A 13,259-nucleotide genomic window follows, 5' to 3' on the forward strand; every position below is an offset into this window, starting at 1 on the left:
TTAACCCAACCAAGATGGCTGCAACCATAGAGAGAGCAGGAGGCTTAGGTTTCCCTGGCAATGGTGGGTCCAGGCCTCCACTCAAGGCTACAAAGTCTCAATTATAGAAGATAAATAAATCCCAGATACCAGGGCCGGGGGTGTGTGGCTGGCCTGCAAACTACCACAGACCTCTTGTCCAGGCTGCCCCATGTCCCAAGAGAACCCCCACCCTGATCCGGAATATCCTTCAGGTCAAACCAACTGGCCCTCACCTGTGCACCAGGCCTCTATCCTTTCTAATAAAAGAGTAATATGCAAATTGATCATCACTCCAACACACAAGATGTCTGCCCCCATGTGGACACAAGATGGCCACCAAAAAATGGCCAGGAGGGGGGGCAGTTGGGAGGGACCAGGTCTGCAAGGGAGGGCAGTTAAGGGTGATCAAGCTTGTAGGGGAGAACAGTTAGGGATGACCAGGCTGGCAGAGGATGGAAGTTGGGGACAACCGGACCTGCAGGTAAGGGCAGTTGGGGGGGAACCCAGGCCTGCAGGGGAGAGCAGTTGGGGACAAACAGTATGACAGGTGAGCAGTTAGGCATCAATCAGGCTGACAGGGGAGTGGGTAGGGGGTGATCAGGCTGGCAGGCAGAAGTGGATAGGGGCAATCAGAAAGGCAGGCAGGAAAGCAGTTGGGAGCCAGCAGTCCTGGGTTGTGAGAGGGATGTCTGACTGCCCGATTAGGCCTAATTCTACCAGAATAAGGCAAATTAGGCCTAAACAGGCAGTTGGACATCCCTCAAGGGGTCCCAGATTGGAGAGGTTGCAGGCTGGGCTGAGGGACACACCCCTCATGCACAAATTTTGTGCACTGAGCCTCTGGTCTTAAATATTATTGAATTTGACACTCACTAATCAGTTTGTTGACATTGTTTTTATAATGTAACTAGGGGCCCAATGCATAAATTCATGCACCTTGAAAGGAAATGTGAGCCAGAAGGCTGCAGTGGGCACAGGGGTAGCTCACAGCCCATCCTTCACTTGCCCATCTGGCCCCTTCCACCATGGCCAGATCCCTTCTCTGCCAGCAACTGCACTCCAACCATTGCTTCCACTGATAGCACAGAGCTATTGGGGCTGGTGCAGTAGCAGGTCTGAGCAGGGCTAGCACCATCAGTGAGTCTGAGTAGTAGCTGCTGCCCCAATTGCCCCTCAGGAGCAGGGGGAGGTGGAGAAGCCCTCAAGGGCAATCAGGGCCAGCAGCCATTCGCATCTGCTGACAGTGCCAAGTGATAGGGGCTGGTGCCAGGCACCGGCAGTGGCTGTGAGCAGGGCTGGTGCCAGCAGCAGGTGCAAGTGCCATGAGGGACCACAGTGTGTGGGCGCAAAGAATTTTCAGTAACCACCAGAGGCTCCCTTCAAAGTCAGTGACATATGCCTTGCCTTGGTCTGGCACCCTGACCTCACCTGCTCTACCATCCTGCTGCAGCTGATGCTCACCATGGTCTGCACGCCCCCCTAGTGGTCAATGCACATCATAGCAACCGGTTGTTTGGTTGTTCCACTGTTTGGTCTATTTGCATATTAGCCTTTTATTATAAGGGATGTTACAATTTTTGATGGGGTTGGTATTTTCTGTCAAATCAGCTAAAACTATATCTTTTTCTAGTATGTTCATATTCTAGAATATGTTCGTACGATTCACTTTTCTCCATTCTCTTCATTAATTACCTTACACTATAACTGAAGAGTCTCTTCAGTACTTCCAATCAATTGACACAGACTTGGAAAGGCTCCCTGAATAGGCTGGAGATCCTGGTTGTACTGTGTGGACTTTAAAATGGTAAAGTTATCCATGGCATCTCTGCATGAGAGGTTTTGGCAAAGGTTATTGATCCCATTCAACTAGCTCTGCGGGTTGAGTGAAAACCTTTCTTATCACAGTTGCTCCTGAGGGTTCTGATCACAGCTTTGGTACACAGAGTTCTCTAGCAGATTTAAAGAACCATACAAAGGGGCCAGGACATTTTTTCCTGTTTACTTGCAAGAGAGTTTAAGACTCTTTGGGCTTGCTCCTGATTTGGGGTTTTGGCATAGATTCTCAAATTTTGATGAGGAATAAGAGCCACAAGGAAAGCTTATTCAAAAATACAGAGTCTTTGGGGCCCGTGCTCCTGATTCTGATTAGAGCTGGGTCAGAATCCTGGAATCTGCATTTCAATAAGCACCTAGAAGAGTCTGGTGCTGCCAGGCTCTGACTTTGATGAGCACTGGAGTTTGGAATCATTCTGCATTGAGATAGCATTTTCCAAAGCTGTAAGACATCTTGCATAATCCATGGGTTAAAGAAAGTACAGCCAAATAGCATGGGAGCTAGCAAAAACTGCAGTTTTCTGTTCTGTCTGTTAATTAAACAGGAACTGTAGATGCTAAAATCTACTTCAATACTTTTTTCCTGGACTCCCTTATATTATGCTACAGACTGAGTGTGACCTCTCCCAACATTTCTATGTTGAGAACTAACCCTATATGTGATGATGTTAGCAGCTGGGGCCTAGGGAAGATGATTGGGTCATGACAATGAAACCTTCATGAGTGGGATTAGAGTCCTTATAAAAAGTCCCACTAGAGTCTCTGTGAGGACACCGAGAGAAGACAACTGCCTATGAACCAGAACACAGGACCTCACCAGATACTGAACTACTGACTCCTGGATATGGGCCTCCAGCCAACAGAAATGGGACAAGTAAGTTCTATTGTTTATAAGGCCTGTGATATTTTGTTATAGCACCCTGAATGGACTAAGACATTTTCCCAAGGCTGTGCTGTTCCCACATCCCCTTTATAATCACCATTCATAAAGATATGTGAATTGAGAATTTATTTCTCTTATGTAATCTTAGGATTTATTTCTCTTATGTAATCTTAATCCAGGAGGGGAAGGCCAGAAATTACATGGTCCCAGATAGAACTCTAGATATCTGTGAAAAGTACCATTTTTTTCCCATGCTGTGTACAATAATAGAAAGTGGTTCCTCTCATAGAGACTCCCATCTCCTAAGAGTGTCTGTTTCCCTGGCTCAGAGCTGGCCCATCTTATAAAAGGGAGCAAAGGGAAACCTCGTGCTCATGACCACCAGAACTCGGCAATTCATTTCATTCTCTTGAGAAGTGAAAGAGCAGAATAAACCTCATCAGCTTCTTGGAGAAAAATGGTAATAAGTACTTCAAAGACAACTGTCCCTCCTTATTTTTCCTGAACTTTCTGGAAATCAGAGTCAAGCTTGGCGCTAAAGGTAAAGGGGAAACTGAGTAAGTACCTATCATATTCAATAAGTACATATTCAAATGAATTCCAGGTAGTCCTACTATATTCTGCTGACTGCCATGTGCCAGCCTGAAGGTTTATTCCAAAGCTCACAGGTGACAGAGAAAGGGGAGTTTCCAGTGGAGGAGAAGGTGGGTAGGAGATTGATAGTCTCTAGGAACCTGTTTCTCTGAATAGGACAGTCTGTTCATCTGGCAAGATTTGTCTCCCTCAAGGAGAAACCAGGCTAAGAGATGGGCCAAACCCCTACAGTCTCAGCGTGTTTTATGTTATTGATTTGGGTCTCATAATTAGAAGGCCCGGCTTTCCTCCAGACATTTTGAGGCTTTTCTTGAGACCTTGCTTCCATGTGTAACAGGAGACAGATAATGCATGGATGGTTTTTGTTAGAAGAGTCTGTTCGCATATCCTGCGTACCTGGCCAGCCCTCTCCCTCTGCTATAAGCCTCCTCCCCATGGGGACTGCAGCCTGGCTGACACACCTGTGCTGGTCTCAAGCAGCTGTGGTGTATTTATCACAAAACAGGTACTTCGTTATCCCCCAGGCCACTCCCCACCCGGTGTGGACCACAAATCCAAAGCGGCAGAGCATGATGGAGGAAGACTCTGGTTAGGACCTTCGCCTGACCAGACTGGAGTCACTGCCCAGGCACAGGAAGTCTGGCACGATCTCCAGGGGCCTCCGCCAACTGGAACCTCTGCAGCCACCCCTTTCCTCGGAGCAGCCTCTCAGGATGTATCTAGTCATTGCGCCTGTTTAGCTCCTCCTTGCTCTTGTCCAAAGGCCAGATTTCTTCCTTGAAGGTCAGCAAAATCTCAATCCTCTGAGGTTTCCGTGCAGGCAGAGAAGAGGAGGGAACAGGTTTAGGGAAGCCAGGAAGTATCAGCTCGCCTTTCCTGAGGTTGATCTTCGGAGAATCCAAGTTGCTGTATTCTTTTGGACTATCTTCAAGCAAGTGTATTCCCAGTGCTGAGCCTCAGGATATCCAAGAACCACTTACAAAATACTCCTCTCTCATAAGGAACAGAATGATTTAGCCAAGAGGGCAGCCCAGCCCGTACATACCACATCGGCTTAGACAAAAACCCCCAAAAGCCTAAATACCATGAGAGGGTGTTCTTGGTGGATACAGCCACGGTCACTCCTCCACTCATCAACCAACCAAAGGAAATCTGAAGTCACAGAAAAGATGACAAAGTGAAAAATGTGGCATTTCAAAGACGGTAATAGATACAACACAGTAGCTATCAACATCTATAATTCTTGCATTTTTTTTTCAGCTCTGACTTTGTCCTCTTCAACTAACACAATTTCAGTTTCTGCTGTATCTGATACTGAAGTGTCAAGTAGTAAAATTCTGTGGAAAAACAAAATAGAGAATTGACAACAATCTAAGATACAAACTCAAAAGCTGTTGCTGGGACCTAGCCGAGGGCAAGTGGTTACATACCCACACACTGTTCTTCTGAACATGCCAGTCGTAGCATCACAGTTCCCCAACATTTGACACGTTTATCACCTCGGAGATAGTAGCCCACTATTTCAGAGTTAGCATAGAAAGCAGACTACAATGATTTGGTTGAGTTTGGAGGCCAGAACCATTACCACAGGGATGATCAACACCATCACCCCCAAGGATTCCTGTCTAAGGCAGTGATCACCACTAGGGAATGAAGAGTCCAGCCAACAACCAATGCCCCACCCATTCTGGCTATGGGCCACCCCCCATATCATATGGAGGCCAGCAAACCTTACAATCGTCAACAAAGATATTGGCATATTATGCAGATTATTGACGACAAAAAAATCTGGGGTTGAAGCCACTCTCAGTAATGTCTTAGCAGAGCTTGTAAAGATGCTGAAGATGCCATCCACCTTCCAAGACCCCAACATGTGGTTAGGGATTCACACAAAATACATTCTATGCATCCCTTATCATAGCACTTACCCTGGTGCATTCGGTTGAACTGTTTACCAGGTCTTCTGCCTCTCACAAACTGCGTTGTGGGCAGTGGTCACATCCCATTCATCCAGCGCCGTATCACTAACATACAGTGACATAGGAAGAAGCTAAATAAACACCTGAGTATAACACCATGAAAACAGATGAACCATGCTTACCCCTTATCACGCACTTTGTATGAGCTGTGTGGAAGTCATTAATTGTATTGCTGTTTAATTTAACTTATGTAAATCCTCACAGCAGCTTCAGAAGGAAAGTTTCTGTTGTTATCCTCACTTCATAGTTGAGAAAACTGAGAGACAGATGAGCAAATGGATCATTGGAGGGAGGGGGGGCCCAGAGGAGTGTGGTGGAGAAGGTGCAAAGGCCAAAAGGCACAGAGCCTGTGAGGCCGAGGCCGCCTCCCCAAGGTGGGGCGGCCCCATTTCTTGGCTCCCAGTCTTTACAAACCCCTTGTTGGGATTATCTTTTCATTTTTCTTTCAGTTCTCCAAAGTTTAATTAAAATGGAAATCCCTGGATTGAGTTATTTTGGTCATTGGATTTTATCCACTAAAAATGAAGCACCACCCTTCCTCCTTAATCAGACCGAGGAATTCCTTCTCCCCCGCATGACACACTCTTCCACCACTTTGTATCGGGGTTGTTTGGGGCGGGCCAGGGGATTGGGCCAGGGTCTCCCCCTGAGACAAAGCACATCTGAGAGCAGGGCCTTGATATCACAGATCTGTGTACTTCACACAAACTATAACAATAACATGCACGTAACAGGTTTTAAGCCGGTGCTTGCTAAATTAAGTTGTTATTATTTGTTGGATTAAAGGTTTGCTGGAAATTGTTTCTGGGAACTGTACTGTTAAGGAAACTTTCTCTAAGAAACGGTAAGGGTAACTTTCTATTATTAACTATTCTGGGATTATTTACTTAACACACACACATACACACACACACACACACACACACACACACACACACACATCTCTGTGTTTCCTGCCCTGTCCTGAACTAGAAGTTAACATTTTCGTGCACCTCTGTGTCAGGGGTTTTGCACAGAGAAGGCTGAACTGTATGACATAAAAGGCTCCTCCTGTCTTACAGAAAAGCTAACTAGCATCAGGGGCATTATGCCCTGGGTCCCTGTGGAGGAGAGGAGAGAAGCAAGGATCTCCGGGAGAAGACGGAGAAAGAAGGAAATATCACTCTCACAGGCACTGGGTCCCGTGAGGACCAGAAATTAAGTCACTGTATTGAAGTGGTGCCCTGGAGTGACAAGATTTCAGAGAAGTGCCTAAAATCCAGACAGTGGGTGCTGGTCTTGGGCAAAGATTCAGAGTGGGGAAGCAGAGGCAGTGAACAAAAACAGAACACAGGGGTTAGGATGACCTTTTTCAAGGCTGAAGATTACAAGGCCTATCATTGTTGTGTCAAGGTGTACAAGTGCTGGCGTTTGGTGCAAATCAACCAAAAACTGGACAACTGGATCTCACTCAACCAAAACTCCAAGCACAGGCAGCCAGGACTCCTGCAGTGACGTGAATGATACCTGCAGGACCCAGGCTCCTTCTTCAGTCTTCCTGCTCCTCCAATTTGATCCTTGGTCTCTTGCTCCTTATCTCACTGGGGCCACATGGGTGTCAATTCCAGGCAGGAGGCCTGCTCTTTGATGTTCTCAGCAAACTTCCACTCATGTTGACCTCACACTCTGCCATGTGAGCCTCACTTCTAATGAGTCTGGAAAAGTGAAGGGTTTTAGTTGAGTACTTTGTTGCCCCAAATAAATGGAATAAGGAGGAATGGATATCAGTTGGAATCTAGCAAAGTCTGCCACATAAAGAACCAGGAAAGACAAGAAAAAATAGGAGAGAAAACAACAACAAAAAAAGAGAAATTAATGACGTGGAAAGCAAGTTATAATGAGGATCATTGAAACCAAACTGAAAGGTGAATTTTTGAAATGACTACTAAAATAATTCTATCACTAGAAAGACTGACAATAGACAATATAATGAGTAAAAAATATGAGCTTCAAAATAATGCCTATAACATGATCCAAATGATGTTAAAAGAATAAAGCAAGCGAAGCTACAACAGGTATCAATATCTGTTTTCTCTGGCAGAGAGGCCACATTTTTTTTAATATTCAATATTTTCTCAGCTTTTTAAAAGTTAGTGATCATATATGACTTTTATAAGAAGAAAAATATTGTTTGAAAATTGCACATTAAATGTTTTTTTAATATATTTTATTGATTTTTTATAGAGAGGAAGAGAGAGGGATAGAGAGTTAGAAACATCGATGAGAGAGAATCATCGATCAGCTGCCTCCTGCACACCCCCCACCGGGGGATATGCCCGCAACCAAGGTATATGCCCTTGACCAGAATTGAACCTGGGACCCTTCAGTCCGCAAGCCGACGCTCTATCCACTGAGCCAAACCGGTTTCGGTCATTAAATGTTTCTTAAAAATAATTTTTACTATCAGCTTCCCAATCAGAGAATGTAAAACATTCTGAATTCAAAACAATAGACATTTTCTTACTGTTGGAAATCCAGGGATCTGGCAGTATCAGAGTCAGAAGACGTGTGAGTCCCTCGCCCGTGGAGGCTGCCTTTTCAGTGGGACACTCTGCTTCTCCTCCAAGAAACAGGTGAGAGAGGGAGGAGCATTTGTTCCCAATGTCTGGTCAGTAGCCTGTTGCTAAGCATCACCGAAGAGGAGAGCCGAAGGTTTTATTTGTTTTAAAGTTCTACATTTTTCTGAAGTTTCTTTTCTCTGAGAACTTTTGGGCTGAAGAGGCTTTGGGGAGGAAGCAATAAACAAAATGGAACAGACTATTTCCTTGATGATGGGCTCTTGGCTGATTCCTTTGTGCCTCCCCCACCCCCTTCCCTGTGCTTCATTGTAAAATGAGGCGTGGACTTACAAATAAAAACACAGGATGGCATTGCAACAGGTCATTGCTTAGTAGGACAGTAAACCTTCAATTTTGTGGATCTCGATTTTTTTTCCATTTTATTGTTTAAAGTATTACAAATAGTAGTGTATATGTCTCATCCTCCCCCCCCCCCCCCCCCCATTGACCTTCCCCTGTTCTCCCCTACCCCCCTGGCACATGCCCTCACCACCCTTCCCCCATGTCTTGTGTCCATTGGTTATGCTTATATGCATGCATAGAAGTCCTTTGGTTGATCTCTTATCCACACCCACCCTCAATGCTCCCTAGCCTTCCCGCTGTAATTTCACAGTCTGTTCGATGCTTCTCTGCCTCTGTATCTATCTTTTTGTTCATCAGGTTATAATGTTCTTTATTATCCATAAATGAGTGAGATCATTGGACCTTGATTTATTAATGGACTTAGGATTTAATGGACAAAATTTCTGGTCCACATGTCTTATGTGAAAATTAGCACCCTATTGATTTTAAAATGCTTTGAACCAAGATTTGCTTATAATTAAATCAACACATTATTTTTGTGTGTGCATTATTAATTCACTATTACTTTTAACAAATTTCAACAAATAGACCATATGTTGGTAAAAACACTGTAGTTATTTCATTGCCATAAATAACTATTATAGAATTACAACTATAGTCTGCATATTTAACTCTAAATAGTCATCCCTCATAAAGAATGTTTGGTGATCACACCTCATTGTGAGGTAATTGGTTTTGTTGTCATGTGGCATGACTTTCTGCAGCAATTTTAATACTACCACCAATGTTCTGATGTTTTGTGCCAGTGGCCTTGATCCGGCATATAGAAGAATTCAGGAACCTGGAAAGATGCTGTGCATAAATTAAATAAAGTCCAGAGACTAAACATAATTTTGGAAGGCATTATGGGGAGTTAGAGAAGACTTAGCTAAAGGAACTAAATTCTCATCTCAGAACCCCTTGCTTTTTTATTAACACAAATAGAAGCCTGATGCATAAAGATTCGTGCAGAATGGGCCTTCCTTCCCCTGGTTGCTGGCACTGCTTTTGCTCTGGCCCAAAGCTGCCTTTCCACCTTCCCATGCTGCCTAGAGTCCTGGAGTGGCTGGGGTGGTTCAGAACACCTGTGTTATCACCATGGTGATGATGCAAGCATTCCTGGTGCCTATGTATGCAAATTAATCCACCATCTTTGTTGGGTTAATTTGCATACTCACACCTGATTGGCTGGTGGGCTTCGTGAAGGTATGTTCAATTAGCATGTTACTATTTTATTAGGTAGATTTGTCTGAAGGCAAGGTGGAGATATACACATCAAAGGTTAGGATTAGGTACAGAATCCATTGTCAGATTGTCAGGTTTGGGAGAAACTTCCTTTGGCTGTCCAGATGTTTTGCCAACAGGAGGCAATAACTTGTAGATTGAGATCCCCTGAGCTGTCTGGCAGCAAGCAATCATCCTTTTCAGGTTTGGAGAAATGTCTTTCAGCCATCCCAGATAATTCAGCCCTGCTGACATGCTGGAATTGGCTTCCAGCATCTCACTTTTTTGATTTTTTAAATGTAACAAGAATGTATGTTTTAAGATTTTTACATAATCATACATTTATGTATGATTTAAAGATTATATATTTTTTATAATTGTCTTATAAGATATTAATTAAATTTAAACTGGTTTTTGTATTAAATATTTTGGTTGGGATCACAGAATTAACCTCTTTTTTAATTAGACCAATAAAATATTATATTTTAGGTTGAAATTTTACCATACTTGGCATATTAATATATTTTATTTATTTATTTTTAAAATATATTTTATTGACTTTTTACAGAGAGGAAGAGGGATAGAGAGTTAGAAACATCAATGAGAGAGAATCATTGATCAGCTGCCTCTTGCACACCCCCTTCTGGGGATGTGCCCACAACCAAGGTAATGCCCTTGACTGGAATCGAACCCGGGACCTTTCAGTCTGCAGGCCTACACTCTATCCACTGAGCCAAACCAGTTTCGGCAATATATTTTAAACTATTAATTTCTTTAGAGAAAATACAAGAATTATCATCTCAAAAATAAATTTCTATACTTTAGGCATTTAGTTATCACAACTATATAATTTCTGCCAATTTAATTTGAACCTTAAATTTTTAGTGGTCAAATATTAACATTTCTTAGAATAATAAAAACCTTTATATTTTTAAGAAAAAATTTCAAAAATATAAGAACATAATTAATAGCTTTAATTCTGTCCTCTAGATTTTTCATGAGGCAAATTCAGATTATTGAACAAGTTTTTATCATTTGATTTAGTAAACTTTAAAGTTTTAAGTTGCCAGTGGCTCTGGAAAACCATGTTTGAGGCTGCCAAAACAGGTTTTGGACTAGCTTAGTCTATTTAGATGTAAATTGACCATTCTTTCCTTTGAGATTGCTGCTGGAGAGAAACTTTGGCCTACTTGCCTGTTCTGCTGGGGGAAGGGCGACTAGCCCCTTCCTCCATTAGAGAGGCACACAGCTAGCTCCTCCCTCCCCCCATCCCCAGCTATTGGAAGTTTATAATTAATACATTATTTATCTATGTTTCAACAATTTTTATGAGATTTAAATCCAATTATAATTATTTTAAGGTATTTTCTTAGGCAAATTTTTGTAACAGAGACAATTTATTGATTTTCTTGGTGGCTTTAAGGTTAACTTTTGAGTGCGGTCCATGATTATTTAAATAAACTACCTTTTATTATGGAAATAGCAATCTTGTTGCTATTTTTTTGAGTGTATGTCATTTCTGCCATCTTTCTGAGGAAAAAAACAGTCTTTTGGGTTTTATTCTGTAGCATTTGCAAAGAGATTTAAGTTTAGCTCAAAACCTATCTAAATGTCCAAAAATAGGACAGTTGCATACATTTGTTTTAAGCTAGCTTATCTCTTTATCTGTGCACAGAAATCCCAGACACATTTCTAAATTTTGTAAAACTTTTCATGGCGAAAAGGAGACTTTTTAAATTAGCATGCTCGGGGAATGGGGGTCCATATTACAGGATCACTATGTGTCTCCCTTCTCCCCACATCCTGCTTACTTTAATTCTGCCACATTTCTTTTCCCAATTAAAAGCATGCTTAATAGATATAGACAGATTCTAAATTTTTTTCCAATTTCGCTTTCCAAAGTAATGACTAGCCCTTAGAGTTATTTTTGTCGAATTTTGCTTTTCCCAACGCTTTCTTAGATAATTTTTAAACAAAACATTAGAAAATCTCATTGCCACAGAACTAATAGTGATAGCTCCGCCCTCTCCAGCCACTTTTGAGATCAGGAGCAGAGGATCTGGGTTTTTTAGAATTTACAGATTTTCGATCCTCAATACAAATTAGGTATTTTATGATTTGAACAAGAAACCACATTAAGTATGACCACACCACTCCTTTTTCAGCCTGATTTTTAAAAGTACTTTTTAATATTCCAATTTTTAAAAATAATTTTGCCTTTTAATAAAATTCTTCCCCATTATAATATGACTTTAAAAGTATCACCCACGCACTTACGCATCTGCAGGCTTCTGAGGCTAACATGAGTTTTATGCACAGTTAATTTTACCATCATCATTGTCTTATCCACTCAGGTGAATACTTCATTTCCAAATTGTCTATATTTCAGGCACCAATTAAAGTCAGTGGTCTTGATCTGGCATCTAGAAGGGTTCAGGAACCTGGAGAAGGAACTGTGCATAAATTAAATAAGAGTCCAAAGATGAAACAAATTTTGGAAGGCATTATGGGGAGTCAGAGAAGACTTAGCTAAAGGAACTAAGTTCTCCTTGTCTTAGTACCCCTTGCTTTTTATTAACACAACTAGATGCCCCTTGCAGGAAGATTCCTGCAATAGGGCTTCCTGCTGTGGTTGCTGCCCTGCCTGCTTTCCTCCCTTCTCCCCTCCCCACTTGCTTATTTCTCCACAGTGCTTGGCTTCTTTCTATGCATCTTCAGTCTTTGTTCTGGTCTGGATATGCAAATTAACTGCCATCTTGATTGGGTTAATTTGCATACTCACCCTGATTGGCTCATGGGAAGAGCTTGTGGGCATAGCAAAGGTGTGGTCAATTTGCATGTTTCTCTTTTATTAGGTAGGGTTTGTCCTAAGGCAAAGTAAAGATATACACATCAAAAGGTAGGGTTTGTATATACAATCCATTGTCAGATTGGAAGAATTGCCTTGGCTGTTCAGGTGTTTGGCCAGTAGAAGACAATAACATGTAGATTAAGATGCCCTTAGCTGTCAGACAGCAAGCAATCATTTAATGCATCCTTTTCAGGTTTGGGGAAATGCCCTCAGCCATATCCAGATGACTCAGCCCTGCTAACATGCTGAAATTGGAAATTCATGTATTGGAGAGGGGTCCCTCAGCACAGCCTGCCCCCTCTCACAGCCTGGGAGCCTTCAGGGGTGGGAGGCAACCCAACAATCAGGGGTGGGAGGTGGCTCAGTGATTAGGGGAAGGCAATGCCCCATCACACTTCTGCTGCTGCCATTGCCGGTAGCACAAGCCTCAGCTGGCCCTGGTTACCTGAGCCTTGGGTGGCCCTGGGTATCTGGGCAGCCACCATCTGGGGCTTGTTTGTGCCTTGGGCCAACTGGGTGACTGGGGGGCAGAGAAAACTGGGAGACCCCAGAAGCAGGTGGCGCTGAGGGGACTGGGCATCGCCATCTTTTGGCTGTGGGTACCACCATCTTTGAGGGCCTGGCAGTCAGTTAACATGTTCCCTCCTTATTGGCTATGGGCACTGTCATCTTTGAGGATATTCCCTCCTTACTGGCTGTGGGTGCTGCCATATTTGAGGGCAGGACAGTCAATTAGCATATCCCCTTCTTATTGTGTGGGCGCCACCATCTTTGCAATAGTGAGAGGGTCAATTAGTATATTCCCTCTTTATTAGTTAGACTACATTGTCATGAAAGTCAAAACATAAATCTGTAATGACTGTAGAAATGAATGATGGTCTCTGGAGTTGTACAATGACCAAACCTATTATACAGTACAAGGCAGGCAGCCCTGC

The sequence above is a fragment of the Pipistrellus kuhlii genome, unplaced genomic scaffold (assembly GCF_014108245.1).
Source record: "Pipistrellus kuhlii isolate mPipKuh1 unplaced genomic scaffold, mPipKuh1.p scaffold_m20_p_1, whole genome shotgun sequence".
NCBI classification, from domain to species: domain Eukaryota; kingdom Metazoa; phylum Chordata; class Mammalia; order Chiroptera; family Vespertilionidae; genus Pipistrellus; species Pipistrellus kuhlii.